A 24,394-nucleotide genomic window follows, 5' to 3' on the forward strand; every position below is an offset into this window, starting at 1 on the left:
GGTATAATGTCATAAGTCATAATTGTAGTTATTACTTTAAAATATATATCTCAGAAATAACTAAATTTTCTTGTCAATGGCATTATTATGAACTTTCATCAAATCTTTAACCGTGGTTATTTTTAAGTCTTTTGTCATTTACAGACAGTTCTGGGTGTACTTTGATGCTTTTGCAAAAATGTTCCTATAAAAGGGTTTCATCTTCAAGGAATTCATGGAAAAGACTCTGACAAGTACAGGTTTCTGGTAACTGACTATACTGATGAACTGAATGAATAAGCATTTTCAGAACTCTAATGGAAAATTGATGAATTCATAAAAGTGCTAACAAAAGATCAAGATAAAAAAAAATTAATTACATGGGACTAAGTGAACTGAGGAGGATGCTTATAATTTTTGTGGCTTTCTGTTTGAATGAAAAAAAAAATCCCACAAGGACCCAGAGGCAAAAAGTATACAAATCAATTTTCACTGCAAAGTAAAGGAGCTGTTACAGTGGAGGATTACTGGACTGAATGCCAATATTATGACATAGTGTGAGTGTGTTTCGTGTTTGGTAATTGCAATCATTGTTGCTTTTGTTGTGGTCATCATTTACAATGCTTGGTGTCAGTTTATTTATCTCTTGTAAAAATAAAATATAGTGTGTGTGTCTGAAAAAAAAAAAAGACTCTGAGCAAATCTAAGTTTCATCATGTCCCATGCAAACTAAGATGCTAGGATGAAAATAAACATGTATTAGCTTAAAAATAAAAAGAAAAATTGAAAGTAGGAAGGGTTTGCACTGTATTCCAGTTGAAATAAAGTATAATGACTGAGATTCTGACATGCTCTTTTAGTACCAGAATAGCATTTATGCATCAAAATCTGCTTATGAATACACAGTAAATGTAAATGTTCAACTAATCTTGTGTAACAAATGTAGCCACTAACTGTTCCTTTACATATATTGAATAGGATATTTATCTCTTTACATATATTGAATAGGAAATCAAAAGAATCTTTTTTCTAGAAACTTCTTTCCCATTAAAGTACAATTTATTCTGCTAGCAATAAATTAATAAAATGAGGCATGCCTTGTTCTTTCCAAGTCAAAGTCCCTAACTTCATGGAACTTATATTTCACCAAGGTGAGACAGAAATTAAACAAATAATCCAATGAAATTAATCCACAATATATCAAGTGATAATAAATGGGTTCTGCAGAAAAATAAAATAAGGGTAAACGTGATAGAAAGGGCTGAGAGATGGCAGATGTTATAGGTGGTCATGGAAGGCCTTGCCAGTAAAGTGACAACTGAGCAGAAACCCAAAGGAAGTAAGTGCACTCTGCAGAATCCCTAAGGACCACTGCGGACAGGGCAACAACTAGTGCAAAGTCACTGAGGCAGGGGAATGCCACAAATCAGATGTTCCAGAAAATCAAAAAGGCGCCTATGGCAGAGATGAGTAAAGGGGGAGTAGGAGATAAAATCAGAGAGATTGGGGGGGAGGGGGGAGTTCAGATCCCATAGGGCCTTGTAAGCCTTTGTAACTTGCTTTTCTCTCAAGTTTGAGCAGAGGGGTGACGTGATCAGATTTAGAGTTTAAAGCTGTCACTCCGATTCCTGGGTAGACAGTAGACTGCAGGACATTGATTACGTACAGGGAAAACAGTTCAATGGTTATTGTAATAATGCAGATGAGAGGTGCGAGTGACTTGGATGAGAGGGATAGCAATGGAATTAGAGAAAGGAATCGGATTCTGGATATCTTTTGAATGGTTATTCTCTTTGATTCACACTCTTTTCCCCCAGTTATCCATTTTGTAATAAGGCAGATGACTTACGTGAGCATCAAATCTAGTCTACACTATAACATCATCCATGACATATTTCACTATGATTTTTATTTTAAATTATGATTTAAATTTTATCACTGATGGCTGGGTAGGCAGTGTGAGAAACAGACAAGGCGAGCCTAAGATTTTTTTGTGTAAGAAATGCTGCAGTTTACTGAAATGGAAAAGACTTTGGGAAGAAGTTGTCTTGTTTTATTTTGCCTTATCTTGTTTTGTGTGGCGAGGAAATTAGGTTTCTAGTTTTGCGTAAGTTAAGTTTGATGTGACTATTTGGTATCCAAGGGAAGCTCTCATGTGGTCAGTGGAGCCCAGTAAAGGGTGAATCAAAAATAACTGAGTCTACGGTGCTTTGTGTCCACCTAGAGGGGTGGGATAGGGAGGGTGGGAGAGAGGTGCAAGAGGGAGGAGATATGGGGATGTATGTATATGTATAGCTGATTCAGTTTATTATACAGTAGAAACTAACACACCATTGTAAAGCAATTATACTCCAATAAAGATGTTAAAAAATATTTTTTAAATAAAAGAAAATGAAAAAAAAAAATGGAGCTCTGCACAGACGTGACCCTCAGGGCAAAGAGCCCTGGTATCAACAGTAACAAACACTCTCAAAGCTTCTTATGCACGTTAAAATTTGAAAACCTTTGCCAGAGATTAAAAATAATAATAATTGAGTCTTTAAAAAGCAAATCTTATGTGCACACACAAGTATTCAGTTGTCTCCATTCCTCTTCCCCACAAACACATCGGATTACTTAAAGTCTCTCACCTTAAACACTGGGGAATTGCTGAATAAAAGTAGAAATATTAATTGTCATTTCTAATTGTTTAGCTACCAGTTGTTATAGAACTCTGGGGGAGACCCAGCTCATTACTAAATTGCTCATTTAAATCCTAATAAAATGTATTAGGAGTAATGGATGATTATGGGCCAAGATACGATGCTCACATAATTGAGCTGCCCCGTTTGACAACCAATGCCCGGGGTAGAAAGAGTGTAAGGAAACAGTTGTCATGACCCTGAAGGTTAAGAAAGAAAATTAGCTCATAACGAATCTCTGGTTCAGGAGATAACCTACTGTTTTTTCCTTCCCTGCTATTAATATTTTCTCTGTTCTTCTTTGCCTTCTTTATATTTAGAGTTTAATTCACTCTCTTTGTGTGTTTGTGTGTGTGTCCAGGTAAGTATAATAAAGTGGCGTTTGATTGTTTTTATGCTGTCTTGACCTGGTTTCCAGGTCCTGGGTAGAGTCTGGTCAGTTCCCCTTCTGAAGCAACCAATTAAGTCTGCACCCTGACCACTTCCCTTATTGAGGTTTCATACTCTGAACCACAGTGCACTTACCCTAATCTCCATGGGGCCAGGAAACAGAACCAGGGAGAACCCTCCACCCCGTAATGCCCTGGGGGGTCCACAGAAGATTTCAAATTAGCCAGTTCACAGGGACTAAAAGTTAACCCAGAAGTTCGCCATACAGAGGCTGCCCCTACAGCTCCAGCTTGCTGTTACCCTGTCCCAGGACAAAAGTGCTTATGCGGCTCTGCCTGACAGCCTTCTTTCATTTGGAGCTGTAAGAAAGAGTTCTGACTTTTATCTGTCCAATTGTCAGTGTATTTTGATGTGTCCTGCCCTGAAAAGAAACCTTACGTTTTATAAAAACAGAAAGGAAGGAAGGGATGGAGAACTCTGTTTTTATCCTACTTCCCTTTCTTCATCTCATTCACACTCCTAGAATTCTCTCCTCTTGTATAATTTCTAGATTTTTTCTGCTCCCTTGTCCTTCTCTCTTAAAATGTTCCTTCCTTCTCACTATCTCCTCTCTATAGAAATACAATGATCATAATTCCCTGTGCTCATGAATTTCTGTAAGTTATATCAAAAGACTTTATAAAAGTTAAAACTAAAAAAAAAATAAGTAAAAAATATTAAAACTTTAATAGAGTAAAAGTGAAAATGTCAGGTATAGAGTGTAAAAGTTTGGAAGTGCTATAACACACACACACAAAATAATAACAGACACCATAAGTGGGAGAGTAATAAGCAATACCTTTGCATGATATCCATTTTAACTTGAACTACCTTTGACTATTTCCACCATCAGCAATTTTCTCTAGCTCATACATCTTATGGCTTATGAATAAAGTGTGGAGGTGGTTTTCATTTGTTAATACTGCTTTACCACTTGGTTGTAGATTTGTCAAAGCGTAAAGTTTACTTCTCGATACTTTTTATTTAAGTTTTCTTAAATTCCAGTAACTCTTTATAGTTTACCTGGATTATACATTGTTCTTTTTTCCTCCAATATGTGAACACTCTTTTTACATTAAATTTCTCCTTTACACAATTCTTTTTTTTTTTCCCACATCAATCCTCTTTGTGTCATCAGATATTATTTTCAACGTTCTATGCCTTAGGCAGATCTTCCTAATTGCTGCCGGTGTCTGTCATATGCTGAATTAAGAATAATAGCAAGGGAGGTTACCCAATTCTCTTCATTAATGACATGTGTTGGTGCAACTCATAAGGAGATGATTAAAAGCTTCAAGTTTCAGAAAATAACAGCCAAGTTTAAGACCCCAAAAATCTAAGCCAAGAATCAGAAGAGACATCAGCAACTAGTATATGCTATGGTTTTACAGTTTGTGGAAATTATAGGTGTGATGAAATAAAAAAGTTCCAATTTGTTTTGGAACATTTTTAGTTCCTTGTTCATGAATAACTTTAATCTGCAGTTTATTCAGATAATGATACTACGTAAAGATATTTTTACTTTTTAGTAAATAAGAACATTTTTACGAAACAACAAGAATGAAGTATGATACAAGAAGCACAGGAAAGATATGCAACAGACATAATGTTTATTTAATATTTTTCCTCAGAATTTTAAAATAATTTATAACATCTCATATACTCAGTCTTAAATATTGCACTAATTTTGCTAATTAAATTTTAACACTTAGTCTTAAATATATAAGCTAGAGACATAGAAGGTAAAGAAATAAGGCTAGGCTCTGTACCAAGAAAGTATATGATTTATATCTTATGGTTTGGTTTAATTTCTTTGCTGAGCCAGCAGAGGAGACATTTATGAGGGCTGCCAGAACATACATTAATTTTTTTCACTGAGGCAGAGTTTACAAGTGGAACCAAATTACGTATGGGAATTATACAGAAGTTCTCACAAATAGAGACACTAATTTTTTCCAAAACAAATTGGTGATTTTCACAGTCTGGGGAGTTTATGATTTCAAAAAGTACAGTCATTTTTGATTTGGTCTTGTTTTTCAATTTTGGAATTAAAGAGTGGATGGAGACTCTGATAATTTTTGGAATGCTTCTTGCTGTATCACAGACTTATCTCAGAGAGTTTCCTATATATATATATTTTTTAACTATTAGGAAATCTTTATTAAGTACCTAAGCTGGGACCATGGGAATACAAAGATGAATTAGAACGACTACTTCCTCTGAAGAATTTTCCATTGGTGAAGGAAAGAGACAAATGCAGAATTAGCTTAATGCAGAGTAAGTGTTAACTATAGATATTAACAATGTAGAGAAGAGAAAACAGAAGCAATGTCAGCCTGTCTCTGGAATCAGGGTAGGTGAGGTTGTGGGGTGAGCCCACCCATTTGGGTGACCCCAATATAAGGTAAGGGAGTTGAGCCTAGGCATGGAGGTGTGAAAGTGTACAGTCTTCAGGGAATGAGAGGCAGTCTGGAGAGGCTGGGGATTCAGGTGACGGGATAGTAGTGGGGATGAGGCCCTGATCAGAGTTTAGATGGTCTTGAATAGCATATTAAGAAGTTTAGACTCTGAATAGCATAACTCAAGTTTCAAGTCAATTAATTTTCTAACAGATTTGGTTATTAATTCAGGGGTATACATCGCACAACTACACTTTTTCCTCTGGTGAAAATTTTCATTTTCTAACCACCAGAAATAGTTATATAGCTCTACATTAACCATAACTCTTTATGGTCTATATTTTAGTTTCATAATAAAGATTCAGGGATGCACTTCACATTAGGAAGGAATCTCCTTTATCAGAAAAAAATAGGTAAATTTTCTATTATTTATTAATTATTTCTCATCACTTGGACCTACGAGTTCTTACAGGTTATTTTACACTTATTTAGAAAGAAAACTATTTAAATAAGTTCAACTAGAGGGGTTTAAAACATTATTGGACCATTAAGTGATAATGACCTCATAGTATTTGGCCAGGTTTTGAATTAAGCACCTTCACCCAGGTATCACCTAATGCTCCAGTTACTACTGCTGTGTAACAAACCACTCCAGATTTAGTGATGTAAAATAACCACCATGTAATTTTGCTAATGAACTCTATGGAAAATATCAGACAGAGCACTGCAGGGATGGCTCATCTCTGTCCCACAATGTCTGAGGATTCAGGTAGGAAAACTCAAACAGTTAAGGACTGGAATAATTTGTATGCTTTGTCAGTCTCATATCTGGGCTTGGATGACTGAAGACTTCTCCTTGTGAACTGGCCTTCTCAAAGCATGATGACCAGATTCCTAAAGGGAGTGTTGTTAGAGCAATATCCTGAGAGCAAGCAGTCTAAGAGAACCAGGTGGAAGATGCATGGCCTTTTAGGATCTAGCCTCAGGATTCACACCGCATCCCTTCTGTCATGTCAAATTGGCCACAAGTCCATCCTTTCAATAGGAGGACTGTCAAATATTTCTGGGCCGTGTTTAAAACTGCCATACCTAGTATCTTAATCCTAACTCAGACTATTGGCTATTTGAAGATTTCTTCTCTCTTAGACTGGGTCTTGCTGATGCAGATTCCATTATATTCATTATTTTATCCCTAGGACATAATATGGCTCATAGTATGGGTTCAAAAAGTATTAGTTGGAAATATAAACTATTTCCCAAATGCATCTTACTTGCCTCATTTTTTTTTGTCTTGCCAGTCCTGATAGGTAGAATATCCCTTTCATTCCTCTATGAATTCATATATATATGTGTGTGTATATATATATATATATATATATATATATATATACATATAATATTTGAATGAGAAAGAAGAACTCTCTAATATCACTTGTATATAGTAGCTGTTCTAGGTGTCTTGCAAACATGATTTTATTGAGTCCTCATAACAACTTTATGGCAAATGTTATTATCTCCTGTTTATGAATGAAGGAATAGACTCAAAAGTTTAAGTAACTTGCCTGAGGTGAACTTAAAAGCAACAGAAGTATTAAGCCCAGGTGTGTTTGATTCCAAAATTTTGCTGAGCTTAACAAACACTTACTAAACACCAACCATGTATTCGTGGTTATGTTAGGAACCAAAGGTACAAAAACTTAGCCCCTCCTTTTTAGGAGCTCAGAGTCTAATGAAAAGAAGTCTCATCATCAAAGAAAGTGCATAATTTTTTCCACTCCATCACCTTGCATCCCTCTATCCTGTAAGGTACTGTAGAAAGTACTGTGTACATTAAAAATACCATTAAGAGGCAGTCATCCCAATTTCGTTCCTTTTTATGGCTGAGTATTATTCCATTGTATATATGTACCATATCTTTTTTATCCATTCATCTGTCAATGGACATTTAGGTTGCTTCCATGTCTTGGATATTGTAAATAGTGCTACAATGAACATTGTTCTGAATTATGGTTTTCTCAGGGTATATGCCCAGTAGTGGGACTGTTGGGTCATATGGTAGTTGTCAGTCATACAGAGTGAAGTAAGTCAGAAAGAGAAAACCAAATATCATATATTAACACATATAGGTGGAATCTAGAAAAATGGTACAGATGAACCTATCTGCAGGGCAGGAATAGAGACGCAGATGTAGAGAAGGGACATGTGGACGTGGTGGGGGGGGCAAAGGGGGATGGGATGAATTGGGAGATTGGGATTGACATATATACACTACCATGTGTAAAACTGATATCTAGTGGGAACCTGCTGTATAGCGCAGGGAGCTCAGTTCGGTGCTCTATGGTGACCTAGATGGGTGGGATGTGGGGGGAGGGAGGTCCAAGAGGTAGGGGATATATGTATACATACAGCTGAACCTTCATTGTACAGCAGAAACTAATACAACATTGTAAAGCAACTATACCCCAATAAAACAAACAAACAAAAAACCAACAAACAAGAAAGAGACAGTCATCTCATTCAAAATGGTTAAGCTGGAGCTAAGATGCACAAAACAACTTGAAATGTAATTGGCCTGCGTATTCTTGCCCTTTTTGTGGAGGAGGGACCCGGCACAATGAACCCAGACTACTGAATTCAATCCTTGCGGTAGCAATATGCCCAGCTTGGGGATGGATCCAGTTGGTTCCTGTCATTAAACATTTGCATCATAAAAGGAACCTAACTTCTACTGAAATGCAGTAAATAGTAAATGACAAATTAACAATCCAACCACAAGTGTTAAAAGAATCTAGAAGTGAAACAGATTACTTTCAGCTGGAATTATCAGGAAAGGCTCATAAAAGAGGTAGGATTTGGCTTGCATTTTGTAGCATAGAAGGATGTGTTTCATGTGAAGTAGAAGGGAAGACAATGATTCCAGGTACAAGAAACATTAGGCACAGCAGTTGAGAAAGGAAAGAACAAGACCGTTCTGGGCTAGAAATAAGACTAGTTCAGTAAAATTAGAGGTAAGGTGCATTTTTAAAGGAAACATCATAAAATAAAGCCTGCATATATTTGTAACTATTTTTGAGCTCCTATACTACACAAAATAATATTAGCTCCCTTTCACTGAGTGCTTTGTATTATGCAAAGCTGGTGAGTCTTATTCTGGCCATATATAGAAACAAATGAGTGAGCAGAAATGAAAAAAATAAAAAACAAAGAAAAAAGGAAGGAAGATAGACAAAAGGAAGGAAGGAGGGAATGAAGGAAGGAAGGGAGGGGGAAGGGAGGGGGGAGGGAGAGAGGGAGGAAGGGGGGAAGGGAAATTTTAGAATTAGAAAGCAAACTTGGCAGTGTGCAAATACTACTTAACTAAGCCACGTACCATGGGTAGTGCATAAAGTGGTTTTTGATTTCTGGATTGTTGTCTAAAAGAGATGCCATACAAAAACAATTTAGCAAAGTTAGTCAAATGTCTTATGACCCGTTTCCAAATACCCCACCTTTAACAAAATAGAATTTTCCTTTGGCAGTTTCGATTGCCTATGTCTTTTAATGCTGTGCTGACAGTCTTTCCAATGTTCTGTCATCTGGGTATCTGATTAGTGTTCATACTTTATGTTCCTCAACCATCTACCTAATGAGATTACAAAATTCAAGAACACATAGATTTAAAGTTGAAAATACTTGGACTACTAGAAGTTGAGTGCTAGATTTAGTGTCCTTTAGGCTATAAAAAAGTAGAGAAAAATAGGGGAAATCTGGCTGCTAGTACAGGCAATAAAATGTCAATTGATCTTAAAGCACACTGTAGAGGTATTCAGTCATCCTGTTAAAATTAAATTAAGCTCCCCCCCTTTTAATTAAAATCTGTAAAAAAACTAAGTAAAATTATCACATCAGAGAGCTAGAGAAGAACATGGTGTCCACTTTAATCACTTCTCATTTTGCAGATTTGCAGATATTAACTGATATTCTGGTTGGGCAGAGGATAAAACACCAAACCTTTTTCTCACTAATGAATACAATAGAATGAATACTGTTGTTAACAACCCAAAACACTAGGAACAGAAAACTTTATTTGAACTAGAAAAAGTTAAGAATGTCACCCTTTAAAAATTATAATTTTACTAACAAAACTTTTTACTATAAAGTTTGGCATTCTTGATTTGCTTAAATTATATTGTTGATTGCCATCCCTAACTTTATAATATTTCAATAACATTATTTAGGAAAATATCTGAACATTTTCTCAATACTTCCCATTACACAGTCAAATTTAATCTGCTACATATATATACATGTGTGTATATATATATATATGGGTTTTTTTTAATCTTGACTTTAATATTATCGCTACCTTCCTCTTTCTACCATACAATCCTCTCTGTAATTTTATCTTGTTCTGAACTCTTGGCATTTAGCATTTTCTAACATGCTGAATTGTCCATGGGATACTGAAATGTCTTCAAATGGATCCAGGTTCTACCAATATCCTGATAACAGAGATGTTGCTCGGTTGTATACAGTCCCTCCTCTATGTCCAGCATCAATAAAACAGATGAACACAAAAATTATACAACTAGGGGAAAGGTGAAGATACACCATATTCTAAGATAACCAGAAATAGGGGTTTTTACCCACTGGATCTGTTTAAGTAGAGATATGCACACTGTTAGAAAATTACAACATTCATTAATCCACTCAAAAGAAAAAAGGGAAAAGAAATACTAACTATAGCACTTTTGCTTTAAACACCCCTCTTGACCCTTAAGTGGAGTATTTCGCTCAAACCTGATGGAATATTCCCTTTAAAGCTTTCCTTTATGCTTAAAATTTGGTAACTAACTGATAAAAACATTACCAAAAGAATTTTTGCATACCCATAAAATGTTCTGTGATATTATGAATTTTGTTTTAATCACTTATTTGGCTTATTTCAGGCAGTTTATTTTGAAATGTTAGGAATCTTTGGGGAAAATACTTGACATTAATGGTATTAACAGACTAGCCCAATCTAAGAACTTAGATTAGGTCTGGAAGTTATTAAAAACAAAAAAAGTTTCTTGATAATTTTTCCACTATATTTGTTACTCAGAGAATATTAATTAGGAAAATCAATTCATCTATTACTTTTTTAAGGAAAGTTTAAAATGAGTTTACATGTGCATATGCATGTATTACACATGCCTATTTTTCCTTGCTTTCCATTTCCTTAGCTTTATTTTTTTATATATTAATTCTCTTAGGACATTTCTGGTTATATGTCTGGAAACTTCAGCCACCTAGAAAAAAAGAAGGTTGGGAAATAATGAAAAAAATGTGGTGAAAGAATTCACATAAAAGTTTTGGAGACTTGAAAATGGGAACAACAGACTCAAAAAATTACTGAACTAGAAAAAAATAGGCCTTCCTGGCAGGTGCTTATATAGCAATATACTGATAACTGTGGGATAAAAATAAAGGCACCCAGACATTATTACAGAGTTCTCCTCCAAGAAATCAAACTTCTAATTCAAAGGTAAAGAGAGATTGTGATTCATATTTTTTCTTTCTGCTTTAGACATTAGAAAAAAATTACCAGTTGTAAAAGAAAAATGAAATCTTAAAAATAAATTTAGTTCAATTATTTACTTCAAGTATCTTCTTAGGAATTTCATCCCATTTACTTTTATGCAAATACACACATATACACAGAGGAGGATGTATAATCTGTGTATTGATATATAATGTCAAAACTATATATTATATATTCAATTTATGTCAGTAAGAATCTCATCATTGTCCCTTATATATAGATTTTTTTTCAATAGGTGTCCAAGCAGTGGAAAAAATATAAAAACGACAAGTCAGAGGAGTTTCTTCCAGTGGGACTAATTCAAGTATTTAAGTAGTTTCTGAATATTAGCAATCCAAGAAGTATTAAGTTAAATGTTAAGATTCTGGGAATTGAATTAGAGATTATTTAAGGAAGAGGAGAAATTCTTGTTTAAATTCTTCCCTTTGAATAATTCAATCCATGTTTTTAATAATTCTCATGCAACCAAGATGTCTTCTGGAGTTACCACTAGTATTCACTAATTACTAATTACTAATAAAATATTCTATTACCTAATTTGCTAGTCCAGGGGATCCTGAAGAGTGTGAAGAAAAACAGTAATTTGGGATTAAAAAACAAATGCATAAGAGTTTCCACTGAGCCGTGATTTGCTCTGAGATTTTTTTTCCCTCTTCCAATTACAGGCATTAGCTAAAATCAATACCAATCCATGTTCCATTCCAAAGGTAAAGAGACTGCACTCAATCACTTAAATGAGAATATGCACAGTAATTTTGATTCTTTTCTCCATTAAGATCTAATGATTCTTCTTCAGAAGGAATTTTCAAGTCTGAGCACCACTCACTCCCCACCACTTCTTAGTGTTTCCTCTGCTACTTCCTTAGTGAAACTCATTTTGTGCACCTGGACTATTGCAATATTTCTCTAGGGGACCTCCATCTCTAGCCATTTGTCTCAGCTGGCTACAACCAATTCTCCACATTGCTTTATAACATATATGATCATGTCATTCTTGTGCTCCAAAACTGTCAATAGCATCTGAAAGCCAATTGAACATAGACCCTATTCCTTACTAAAGTATTCCAAGGTCTTCACAAGCTGGGTCTATCTACAAACACTCCTACCATTTTCCACACATGAGACGGGAGATTTTCAGAATTATAGATCTCACAGATTTATAATCTATCTTTTATCTAGCTATAGATATATGCATATATCTATATATGTGTACCCATAAACACATAGTTTCTAAAATAGGTGTCTAAGATAATTGCAAACTTTAAAATTTTTCCAAATTAAGAAAACACAAAATTGACATTTAACATCACCTTTACTTTACAAAAAAAAAAAATACTTTTTCCCTTCACTTAAATTAACTATGTTTATGAAAGCGCTTCACATTGTTATGTCATTTATTTTTCATATATCACTGTAATAATGATGACTTTGTCATAGATTGGCAGGAGTGTCTGGCAATGACAGGTATTTGGGAATCACTGCACTAGACTAGTCATCATTCCCTAAAAACATACTGATTGATAATATTATGACTCATAGACTTATATTAATTATGAGAATGGTTGAAAACTCAGATGACTGTGTCAGTTAAGGTCTTGGCAGGAAACCAGCACAGTCAGCAGGGATTCTGAAATAACAGGGATGTTTGCAGAAGCAAGGCCAGGGTTAAGGAAATCGACAAGGTATGTTAGGGCATCCAGGGATTAGCAACAGCAGGAAGGGCTGCAGAGAATAATAGGTGGTATCAGAGGTTCAGGGAGGCCTCATGGCATTTTAAAATGAAAGAACCAGAATCCTGATGCCTTAGCAGGGAGCAGAGGAAGAAAACCCTACATCCCTCTCCTCTTTCTGACTGCTAATGCCTCTCATTGGTCGATTCAGTGGCAAGTCAGAGGGCAAGGGAATAAGGCTGACAGAGTCAATAAGGATCAAGCCAGTCCTCTGCACAGAATAGGGAAAGAAAGGAGAAAATGGATGGGGTGACATGGGAAGGACAAACGGAGAATAACTAACCAACTAATTTTCTTCCTGTCCTATTTGTAGAAATTTAAGGCAAGCTTCATTTGAATTGCAGTGCCCTCTATTTTGCCATTTTTCTTTAGCTAATTGTGTTAGAGTGCCTATGTTAGAGCAGCGCTTTCCAATTTTTTTTTACGTTATGGCACTTGTCAGTCAATCAGAGGATTTGGGATGCATACAAACAATTCCGAATTTACGATGGTTCTACTTATGATTGTTTGACTTTAAAATGGTGCAAAAGTGATATGCATTCAGTAGATTCATACTTTTTTGAATTTTGATCTTTTCATGGGCTAGAGATATGTGGTCTGATACTCTCTTATGATGCTGGGCAGCAGCAGCGAGTGACACCTCCCGGTCAGCCATGCAGTCATGAGGGTCAACCACCAATACACTGACAACCACTCTGTACCCATACAACCACTCTGGGTTTTCTTTAGTATAGTACAGTGTTCAATAAATGTCATGAGATAGTCAATGCTTTACTATAAAATAGGCTTTGTGTTATATGACTTGCTCAACTGGCTAATGTAAGTGGCCTGAGCACATTTAAGGTAGGTGAGGCTAAGCCATAATGTTTGGCAGGTTAGGAGCATTAAATCCATTTTTGATGAACTTAAGATATTTTTAGCTTATGATGGGTTTAATGGGACAACTCCATCGTAAGTTGAGGAAGATCTATAGGTAAAAGTCTTGGTGACAAAAATATTTTTTTGCACTCTCTTTGTACTATGAATAGACATGATTCTACATATTAAATTTATATGAAACTTCCCAACAATTAAAACTGAATTTTTTAAATTGGAAAATTAAGCTTGCTTTCATAATTTTTTTTAGTATTGTTTTTTATGCTTGAAATGGTCAGTCATAATTCCTGATCAAGACCTTAACAAAGTTCTCTTCATAATCTTGAGTCACCATTGACTAGAAATGTTGTTGATAAAATAGGTAAAACCATTTTTATAGGTTTTTAAAATTTATAAGGAATGAGATTATATTTAAAGAAAAGCTCTTTTTTCTTTTCTTATGAAGGCAATATGTTAAACATATACTATGATGATGAAAATAAATTTCAAGTCCAAAAAACAATTCAAATCACTTGTTCCAAAGTTTTAATGAAGTTCTAATTTTCAGAGTACACATGCAATGTCAGGGCAGTCCTTCTACTGCTAGCTTTGAGGCCACTTAAAGTCACATCCACTGCAAATGGAAAGGAGTGTCTCAAATTTGTGAAAACAGAGATTTGGAGCCATCATCCAGATCTGTGCCCACAAGGAGATCTCATCCTCTAACCCTTCCTCCAACACCTTCCTCTGAACTCACTAGGGTTTGCCCTGTCCTTGTGGACATCTAGAATTCCTCCATTAACTTCTTGATGGGCTGCACTGTACACTCACTCTAGACACTGAGTAGATGCCCAGGTGGCAGAGCATGTCCAAAGAAGGACTGAAGAATGGTTATCAGATCTCTCATTATGTCAGTAATGACTCCAGCCTCCCAGACTTCATTCATATGCCCCAAGGCCAAAGGAGATTAATATTTCAGACATACGATTGTAACCTTTACTGCACTGAATGGGAAGCTCAAGACCCAGAAAAAACATTTGCGTAGTTATAGTCAGTTACCTTTATGAAAACAATTCCAAAGTGTAAAAAGATCAACATTGTTGGGGTTTTTTTTTCTTATCAGGTATACAAATTTAATATTTTTGAGATTTGGTATGAGGTTCTACAATCTGATCAGGGACTAGTTATAATAACATAGGATGCAGGACAAGGCCATTTGTTCCTGGAAACTTAATTGTCAGATTACCCTATACCTGTCTAACATCCTCTGTCCATTATAATTCATTGGACGATTTCTCCCCTTCGTAAGGGAAATAAGTAAAACAAAGAAATTTTGATTTTGTAGAAGGAACACCCAATAAGATCTATAGTCACCTCTAAGAAATATAGTTTGCATTGTCACAAAAAAATGGCAAATATGTTTGCAAAGTTCCTATAAGAAATCTCTCTTCAAAAGTTGTGCCAGCTTGCTATTTATTGTTGCTACTAAAGAACATAGAGAGACCTACTCTTACTCCAGTCTTGAATGAAGTAACAGAGTTAGGATCAGGTGTAATCACTGCCCATAGTATTTGCCCTCGGAGTGATTGTAAAAAAGTCAAAGCACTTTCCTTCCATGAAAAAGATTCTGGAATGAGACAAAACCCTTCAGGTCCACCCTGCCTGAAGATGTAGAGTCCAGGTCTGCTTGTTCATATAGAAAAATATTATTTCAACAAGCAGAGGGCTGAAATAAGTGTGTCAATATAATATTGAAATAAGTGTGAATATAATATTGTTCAAAGTAAAATAAAGGGACATCAGAATACTTTGTTTTCATTGGTCTCCCAGTTCCATAGTGTCCTATAATTTCCGACTTAATGCATATCTTAAAATAACTAAAAAATTAGACCTAAACTAGAGCATGGAATGAACTCGATTTTTCAAGTCTTAATACTCCATTGGAAAAGACTGCAATAAAAACGTCTCAGGACCAACAGTGAATATTGCAGCATCAAGCTGTATGTTTCTTTGCTAATATTTTCTCTACCTCTGACCATAGGGTGTTGGTGGTTGCTCTTTTATATTAGGGAGGAGTACAATTTGGAGAAGACATGGGAAGATGTACACTTCGGAGGCTTATATAACATTAGCAACAATAGCCAATGTTTACTGAGTGTTTATATGCACCACATACCACACAATGTTCTAAAGGGCTGGTATTAGTTGGGTGCATTTAGTTGAAAGCAATAGAAAATGAAACTTGCAAGAAAAAAAATTGGTAATATATAGGATTATAATCTTAAACAGGGTTAGTTTGAGAGTTGTCTTAATACAATGTATTCCTTGTGATTATGAGATTCTATTGGCTCAGGGAAGAAGAGGGCTATGGTAGCTTTGGGCCTCATATAAATATACAACATCAAGAGGAAGAAACAATCTCTTAAGCATGCTTGATACCCAGCTTGTATACAACTACATTGTCTAATATGACTATCTCTTCATATTGGTGAATGTGCATGATCTACCAACTCTGAAAAGAAAAGTAATCATCTAGGCCTAACTGATTGGAATTGATTCATCTGGCCACTTCTGAACAAATGTGTCATTAGAAAATGCTGAAGATTCGTTCAAGATGGCGGAGTAGAAGGATGTATGCTCACTCCCTCTTGCGAGAGCACTGGAATCACAACTAACTGCTGAACAATCATCAACAGAAAGACACTGGAATTCACCAGAAAAGATACCCAACAACCAAAGACAAAGGAGAAGCCACAGTGAGATGGTAGGAGGGGTGCAATCACAATAAAATCAAATCCCATAACTATTGGGTGGGTGACTCACAAACTGGAGAACACTTATACCACAGAAGTCCACCTACTGGAGTGAAGGTTCTGAGCCCCACGTCAGGCTTCCCAACCTGGTTCTGAGCTCCACGTCAGGCTTCCCAACGGGAGGAGGAATACCTAGAGAATCAGACTTTGAAGGCTAGCAGGATTTGACTACAGGACGTTGACAGGACTGGGGGAAACAGACTCTCCACTCTTGGAGGGCACACACAAAGTAGTGTGCGCATCGGGACCCAGAGGAAGGAGCAGTGACCCCATAGGAGATTGAACCAGACCTACCTGCTAGTGTTGGAGGGTCTCCAGCAGAAGCAGGGGGTGGATGTGTCTCACCATGAGGACAAGGACTGGCAGCAGAAATTCTTGGAAGTACTTCTTGGCATGAACCCTCCCAGAGTCCACCATTAGCCCCACCAAAGAGCCCGGGTAGGCTCCAGTGTTGGGTCACCTCAGGCCAAACAACCAACAAGGAAGGAACCTAGCCACACCCGTCAGCAGACAAGTGGATTAAAGTTTTACTGAGCTTTGCCCACCAGAGCAACAGCCAGCTCTACCCACCACCAGTCCCTCCCATCAGGAAACTTGTACAAGCCTCTTAGAGAGCCTCATCCATCAGAAGGCAGACAGCAGAAGCAAGAACAACAATCCTGCAGCCTGCGGTACAAAAACCACATCCACAGAAAGATAGACAGGATGAAAAAGCAGAGGGCTATGTACCAGATGAAGGAACAAAATAACACCCCAGGAAAACAACTAAATGAAGTGGAGATAGGGAACCATCCAGAAAAAGAATTGATAATAATAATAGTGAAGATGATCCAGGACCTGGCAAAAAGAATGGAGGCAAAGATCGAGAAGATGCAAGAAATGTTTAACAAACACCTAGAAGAATCACAGAACAAACAAACAGAGATGAACAATGCAATAACTGAAATGAAAAATACACTAGAAGCAATCAATAGCAGAATGACTGAGGCAGAAGAACGGATAAGTGACCTGGAAGACAGAATGGTGGAATTCACTGGTGCAGAACAGAATAAAGAAAAAAGAATGAAAAGAAATGAAGACAGCCTAAGAGACATCTGGGAAAACATTAAATGGAAAAATATTCACATTATAGGGGTCGCAGAAGGAGAAGAGAGAGAGAAAGGACCAGAGAAAATATTTGAAGAGATTATAGTCGAAAGCTTCCCTCACATGGAAAAGGAAATAGCCACCCAAGTCCAGGAAGGGCAGAGAGTCCCATACAAGATAAATCCAAGGAGAAACATGCCGAGACACATAGTATTCAAATTGGCAAAAATTAAAGACAAAGAAAAATTACTGAAAGCAGCAAGGGAAAAACAACAAATAACATACAAGGGAACTCCCATAAGGTTAACAGCTGATTTCTCAGCAGAAACTCTACAAGCCAGAAGGGAGGGGCATGACATATTTAAAGTGATGAAAGGGAAAAACCTACAACCAAGATTACTCTACCCAGCAAGGAACACATTCAGATTCGATGGAGAAATCAAAAGCTTTACAGACAAGCAAAAGCTAAGAGAATTCAGCACCACAAAACCAGCTCTACAACAAATGCTAAAGGCACTTCTCTAAGTGGGAAGCACAAGAGAAGAGAAGGACCTACAAAAACAAACTCAAAACAATTAAGAAAATTGTCATAGGAACATATATATCGATAATTACCTTAAATGTGAATGGATTAAATGCTCCAACCAAAAGACACAGGCTCACGGAATGGATACAAAAACAAGACCAATATATATGCTATCTGAAGTGGGTCAAGAGACCCACTTCAGACCTAGGGACACATACAGACTGAAAGTGAGGGGATGGAAAAAGATATTCCATGCAAATGGAAATCAAAAGAAAGCTGGAGTAGCAATACGCGTATCAGATAAAATAGACTTTAAAGAATGTTACAAAAGACAAGGAAGGACACTACATAATGATCAAGGGATCAATCCAAGAAGAAGATGTAACAATTATAAATATATATGCACCCAACAAAGGAGCACCTCAATACATAAGGCAACTGCTAACAGCTATAAAAGAGGAAATTGACAGTAACACCATAATAGTGGGGGACTTTAACACCTCAGTTACACCAATGGACAGATCATTCAAAATGAAAATAAATAAGGAAAGAGAAGCTTTAATAGACACAATAGACCAGATAGATTTAATTGATATTTATAGGACATTCCATCCAAAAACAGCATATTACACTTTCTTCTCAAGTGCGCATGGAACATTGTCCAGGATAGATCACATCTTGGGTCACAAATCAAGCCTCAGTAAATTTAAGGAAATTGAAATCATATCAAGCATCTTTTCCGACCACAACGCTATGAGATTAGAAATCAATTACAGGGAAAAAAACACAAACACATGGAGGCTAAACAACACATTACTAAATAACCAAGAGATCACTGAAGAACTCAAACAGGAAATCAAAAAATACCTCGAGACAAATGACAATGAAAATATGATGATCAAAACCTATGGATGCAGCAAAAGCAGTTCTAAGAAGGAATTTTATAGCAATACAAGCCTACCTCAAGAAAAAAGAAAAATATCAAATAAACAACCTAACCTTACACCTAAAGGAACTAGAGAAAGAAGAACAAACAAAACCAAAGTTAGCAGAAGGAAAGGAATCATAAAGATCAGACCAGAAATAAATGAAATAGAAACAAAGAAAACAATAGCAAAGATCAATAAAACTAAAAGCTGGTTCTTTGAGAAGACAAACAAAACTGATAAACCATTAGCCAAACTCATCAAGAAAAAGAGGGAGAGGACTCAAATCAATAAAATTATAAATGAAAAAGGAGAAGTTACAACAGACACCGCAGAAATAAAAAGCATCCTAAGAGACTAACTACTACAAGCAACTCTATGCCAATAAAATGGACAACCTGGAAGAAATGGACAAATTCTTAGAAAGGTATAACCTTCCGAGACTGAACTAGGAAGAAATAGAAAATATGAACAGACCTATTACAAGTAATGAAATTGAAACTCTGATTAAAAATCTTCCAACAAACAAAAGTCCAGGACCAGATGGCTTCACAGGTGAATTCTATCAAACATTTAGAGAAGAGCTAACACCCATCCTTCTCAAACTCTTCCAAAAAATTGCAGAAGAAGGAACGCTCCCAAACTGATTCTATGAGGCCACCATCACCCTGATACCAAAACCAGACAAAGATACTACAGAAAAAGAAAATTACAGACCAATATCACTGAAGAATATGGATGCAAAAATCCTCAACAAAATACTAGCAAACAGAATCCAACAACACAGTAAAAGGATCATACACCATGATCAAGTGGGATTTATCCCAGGGATGCAAGGATTCTTCAATATATGCAAATCAATCAACGTGATACACTATATTAACAAATTAAGGAGTAAAAACCATAAAATCATCTCAATAGGTGCAGGTAAAGCTTCTTAGAAAATTCAACACACATTTATGGTAAAAACTCTCCAGAAAGTGGGCATAGAGGGAACCTAACTCAACATAATAAAGGACATATATGACAAACCCACAGCAAACATCATTCTCAATGGTGAAAAACTGAAAGCATTTCCTCTAAGATCAGGAACAAGACAAGCATGTCCACTCTCACCACTATTATTCAACATAATTTTGGAAGTCCTAGCCACAGCAATCAGAGAAGAAAAAGAAATAAAAGGAATACAAATTGGAAAAGAAGAAGTAAAACTGCCACTGTCTGCAGATGACATGATACTATACATAGAGAATCCTAAAGACGCCACCAGAAAAGTACTAGAGCTAATCAATGGATTTGGTAAAGTAGCAGGATACAAAATGAATGCACAAAAATCTCTTGCATTCCTATACATTAATGATGAAAAATCTGAAAGAGAAATTATGGAAACACTCCCATTTACCATTGCAACCAAAAGAATAAAATACCTAGGAATAAACCTACCTAGGGAGACAAAAGACCTGTATGGGGCTTCCCTGGTGGCGCAGTGGTTGAGAGTCCACCTGCCGATGCAGGGGACACGGGTTCGTGCCCAGGTCTGGGAAGATCCCACATGCCGCGGAGCAGCTGGGACCATGAGCCATGGCCGCTGAGCCTGCGCGTCCGGAGCCTGTGCTCCACAGCGGGACAGGCCACAACAGTGAGAGGCCTGCGTACCGCAAAAAAAAAAAAAAAAAAAAAGACCTGTATGCAGAAAAGTGTAAGATACTGATTTAAGAAATTAAAGATGATACCAACAGATGGAGAGATATACCATGTTCTTGGATTGGAAGAATCAATATTGTGAAAATGACTATACTACACAAAGCAATCTACAGATTCAATGCAATCCCTATCAAATTACCAATGGCAATTTTTACAGAACTAGAACAAAAAATCTTAAAATTTGTATGGAGACACAAAAGACCCCAAATAGCCAAAGCAGTCCTGAGGGAAAAAAACGGAGCTGGAGGAATCAGACTCCATGACTTCAGACTATACTACAAAGCTACAGTAATCAAGACAATATGGTACTGGCACAAAAACAGAAATATAGATCAATGGAACAGGATAGAAAGCCCACAGATAAACCCATGCACCTATGGTCAACTAATCTATGACAAAGGAGGCAAAGATATACAATGGAGGAAAGACAGTCTCTTCAATAAGTCGCGCTAGGAAAACTGGACACCTCCATGTAAAAGAATGAAATTAGAACATTCCCTAACACCATACACAAAAATAAATTCAAAATGGATTATAGACCTAAATTTAAGACTAGACACTATAAAACTCTTAGAGGAAAACATAGGAAGAATACTCTTTGACATAAATCACAGCAAGATCTTTTTTGATCCACCTCCTAGACATGGAAATAAAAACAAAAATAAACAAATGGGGCTTAATGAAACTTAAAAGCTTTTGCAAAGCAAAGGAAACTACGAACAAGACAAAAAGACAATGTCAGAATGGAAGAAAATATTTGCAAATGAATCAACAGACAAACAATTAATCTCCAAAATATATAAACAGCTCGTGCATCTCAATATTAAAAAAACAAACAACCCAATCCAAAAATGGGCAGAAGACCTAAATAGACATTTCTCCAAAGAAGATATACAGATGGCCAAGAAGCACATGAAAAGCTGCTCAACGTCACTAATTATTAGAGAAATGTAAATTAAAACTACAATGACATGTCACGTCACACCAGTTAGAATGGGCATCATCAGAAAATCTACAAATAACAAATATTGGAGAGGGTGTGGAGAAAGGGGAACCCTCTTGCACTGTTGGTGGGAATGTAAATTGATACAGCCACTATGGAGAACAGTATGTGAGTTCCTTAAAAAACTAAAAATAGAACTACCATATGACCCAGCAATCCCACCACTGGGCATATACCCAGAGAAAACCATAATTCAAAAAGACACATGCACCCCAATGTTCATTGCAGCACTATTTACAATAGCCAGGTCATGGAAGTAACCTAAATGTCCATCAACAGACAAATGGATAAAGCAGATGTGGTACATATATACAATGGAATATTACTCAGCCATAAGAAGGAATGAAATTGGGTCATTTGTAGAGACGTGGATGGATCTAGAGACTGTCATACAGAGTGAAGTAAGTCAGAAAGAGAAAAACAAATATTGTATATTAACGCATATATGTGAAACCTAGAAAAATGGTACAGGTGAACCAGTTTTTATGGCAGAAGTTGAGACACGGATGTAGAGCACAAATTTATGGACACCAAGGGAGGAAAGCAGCGGCGGGGGGGGGGGGGTGGGAGGGTTGGTAGGATGAATTGGGAGATTGGGATTGACATATATACACTAATATGTATAAAAGGGATAACTAATAAGAACCTGCTGTATAAAAAAATAAAATAAAATTCAAAAAAATTTAAAAAATAAAGGACAAAAAAATAAAATAAAATAAATAAGCATCCAAGATATATTTTATAGCACAGGGAATTTTAGTCATTATCTTGTAATAATATTTAATGAAGTATAAACTATAAAAACAGCTGAATCACTATGCTGAAACTAATATAATATTGCAAATCAACTATACTTCAATAAAAAGAAAAACATTATTGAGACAACTGTATAAGTTTGAACGGGGTCTGATGATTAAATTATAATAATACATTGATGTTAATTTCCTGACATTGATGGTTATATTTAGCTATGTAGGAAAATTTTCATATTTATAATAAACACAGTATTCAGGGTAATGTTTTATTATGTCACTGGCAACTACTTCTCAATGTTTCAGAAAAATAAAAGTTCTATATTGCCTCTGAAAAAAAAAAAAGAAAATGCTATACATCGATAGGCTTAAGGCTGGGTTCCTAAATTAATTACTGAATTAAGAGAGGGGTGGATTAACATGATTGGCTCAAATTGGCCTACCCCTTGAGCTGAGCTGGAGTCAGTACTCCAAATTGCATCTTTATTATGCAAAGAGGGTGGGGGTAATAATAGAATGAATATTAAAAGACAGCCAAAATACCAAGGATGGCATTTCACATTTATTATTTCATTTAATCCTCACCAGAACCCTATGAGGTAAACTTTTTGTGAATGTCTCTTTTTCTGATGCTTAGTTGTTTATGATGCTTAACTCTCATGGTTTGATTGATGTATTTTAATGAAATCTCCCGAAATCTGGCCTTTCAGTCTCTGTCCTAATTTACTGTATCCCGGAAATTTAGGAATCATAATGAAGATATGGGAGATTCGTACTAGTATTTGTAGCACACACTATACAGGTTAACATCCTTATGTTATTTTTCTCACTTGCATTTTCCTGTATTTCATGATAGTTTAAGGCCTAACTGAAGTATCAGTCCTTTGTAAAGCCTTCCTTGAACTCTCCTGTCAATTTATATCTGGTCTCTCATAGCATCATTCTTAGAATTTTTTAAACACATAAAATCTGAATTGCACTATAGTTCAGTGTTTTTGTGCCCCTTCCACCCCTGCCTCAAGAATGTAGGTTTCTTGAAGCAAAGGACCTTGTCATAATCATTTTTTCAATCCCTAATACTTTACATGTAGTAGAAGCTTAATAAATGATCATTTTATTTTGTTGATTAAATGGAACATTGAGGAGAAGCTCCAAACCCTAGGCTTTTCTTTCTTCTAAAGGGGAAAATTTCACAGACATTGTGTTCATTTAATGAAAATAAGCGAATGTGAAATATGCATAAATTTACATATTATAGTGCCCAAGCAGGGATTTTAGCTAAAATTTTTTTTTTTTTTTTAGCTAAAATTTTTAAAAAGTGGAAAGATCTGAAACTAATCTGCACAATTCCTGCCATAAAGTCTCACTCTCATCCCAACCTGAAGGCAGATTTTTTGGACTTTTTCACCTCCTTGAACGGATTGGGCTCTCTCAACTCAGGTACCTGTAAATTAACTGTTCCCTTGACCTTGAAAACGTTTTTCAACATTCATCTTTGGGCTTTCAGGAGAAAGTCAGTTTCTTACAGAGGGAGGCCTTCCCCATCACCTAAGTCTTGGAGATCCACCTTCGTTATAGCCTCCTATCACATTTGAGGTTATTTGTTTAATTTTGCTCTTAAATGCTAGGAAATGAACTTCTCCACCAGGACAAGGACAACATCTATTTATTTACAAATAAATCCCTAGTATCTTACACTATGTGACATAATAAGTGCTCAATTTAAGAATAAATTGGTGAAGCCTGTGCATTTGCTAAAAGTAGACTGCACATTTGGCTCAAAGTTTCTAGTATCCAACACAAAGATAAAATCAAGTAACCGCTACAGACCAACTGAGAGTTTAGGCTAAGTGATAAATATCAGATCTTAAAACTGAATTAACAGCATGAACACCACTGCTTTATTCATTTTTTTAAAAAAGTTAATAAATGAAAAATGACTCTTCCT

At 36.1% G+C, this 24,394-nt stretch overlaps 1 protein-coding gene across 1 annotated transcript in view; it reads right to left on the reverse strand.

Annotated features, from left to right (window-relative positions):
- The window catches only part of GAS2 (growth arrest specific 2), a 158,347-nt gene that overhangs the window by 133,050 nt on the left and 903 nt on the right, over nucleotides 1-24,394 (reverse strand). The gene's annotated exons all lie outside the window — the stretch shown is intronic.

This window comes from Stenella coeruleoalba (assembly GCF_951394435.1).
Source record: "Stenella coeruleoalba genome assembly, chromosome: 8".
In the NCBI taxonomy this organism is placed as follows: domain Eukaryota; kingdom Metazoa; phylum Chordata; class Mammalia; order Artiodactyla; family Delphinidae; genus Stenella; species Stenella coeruleoalba.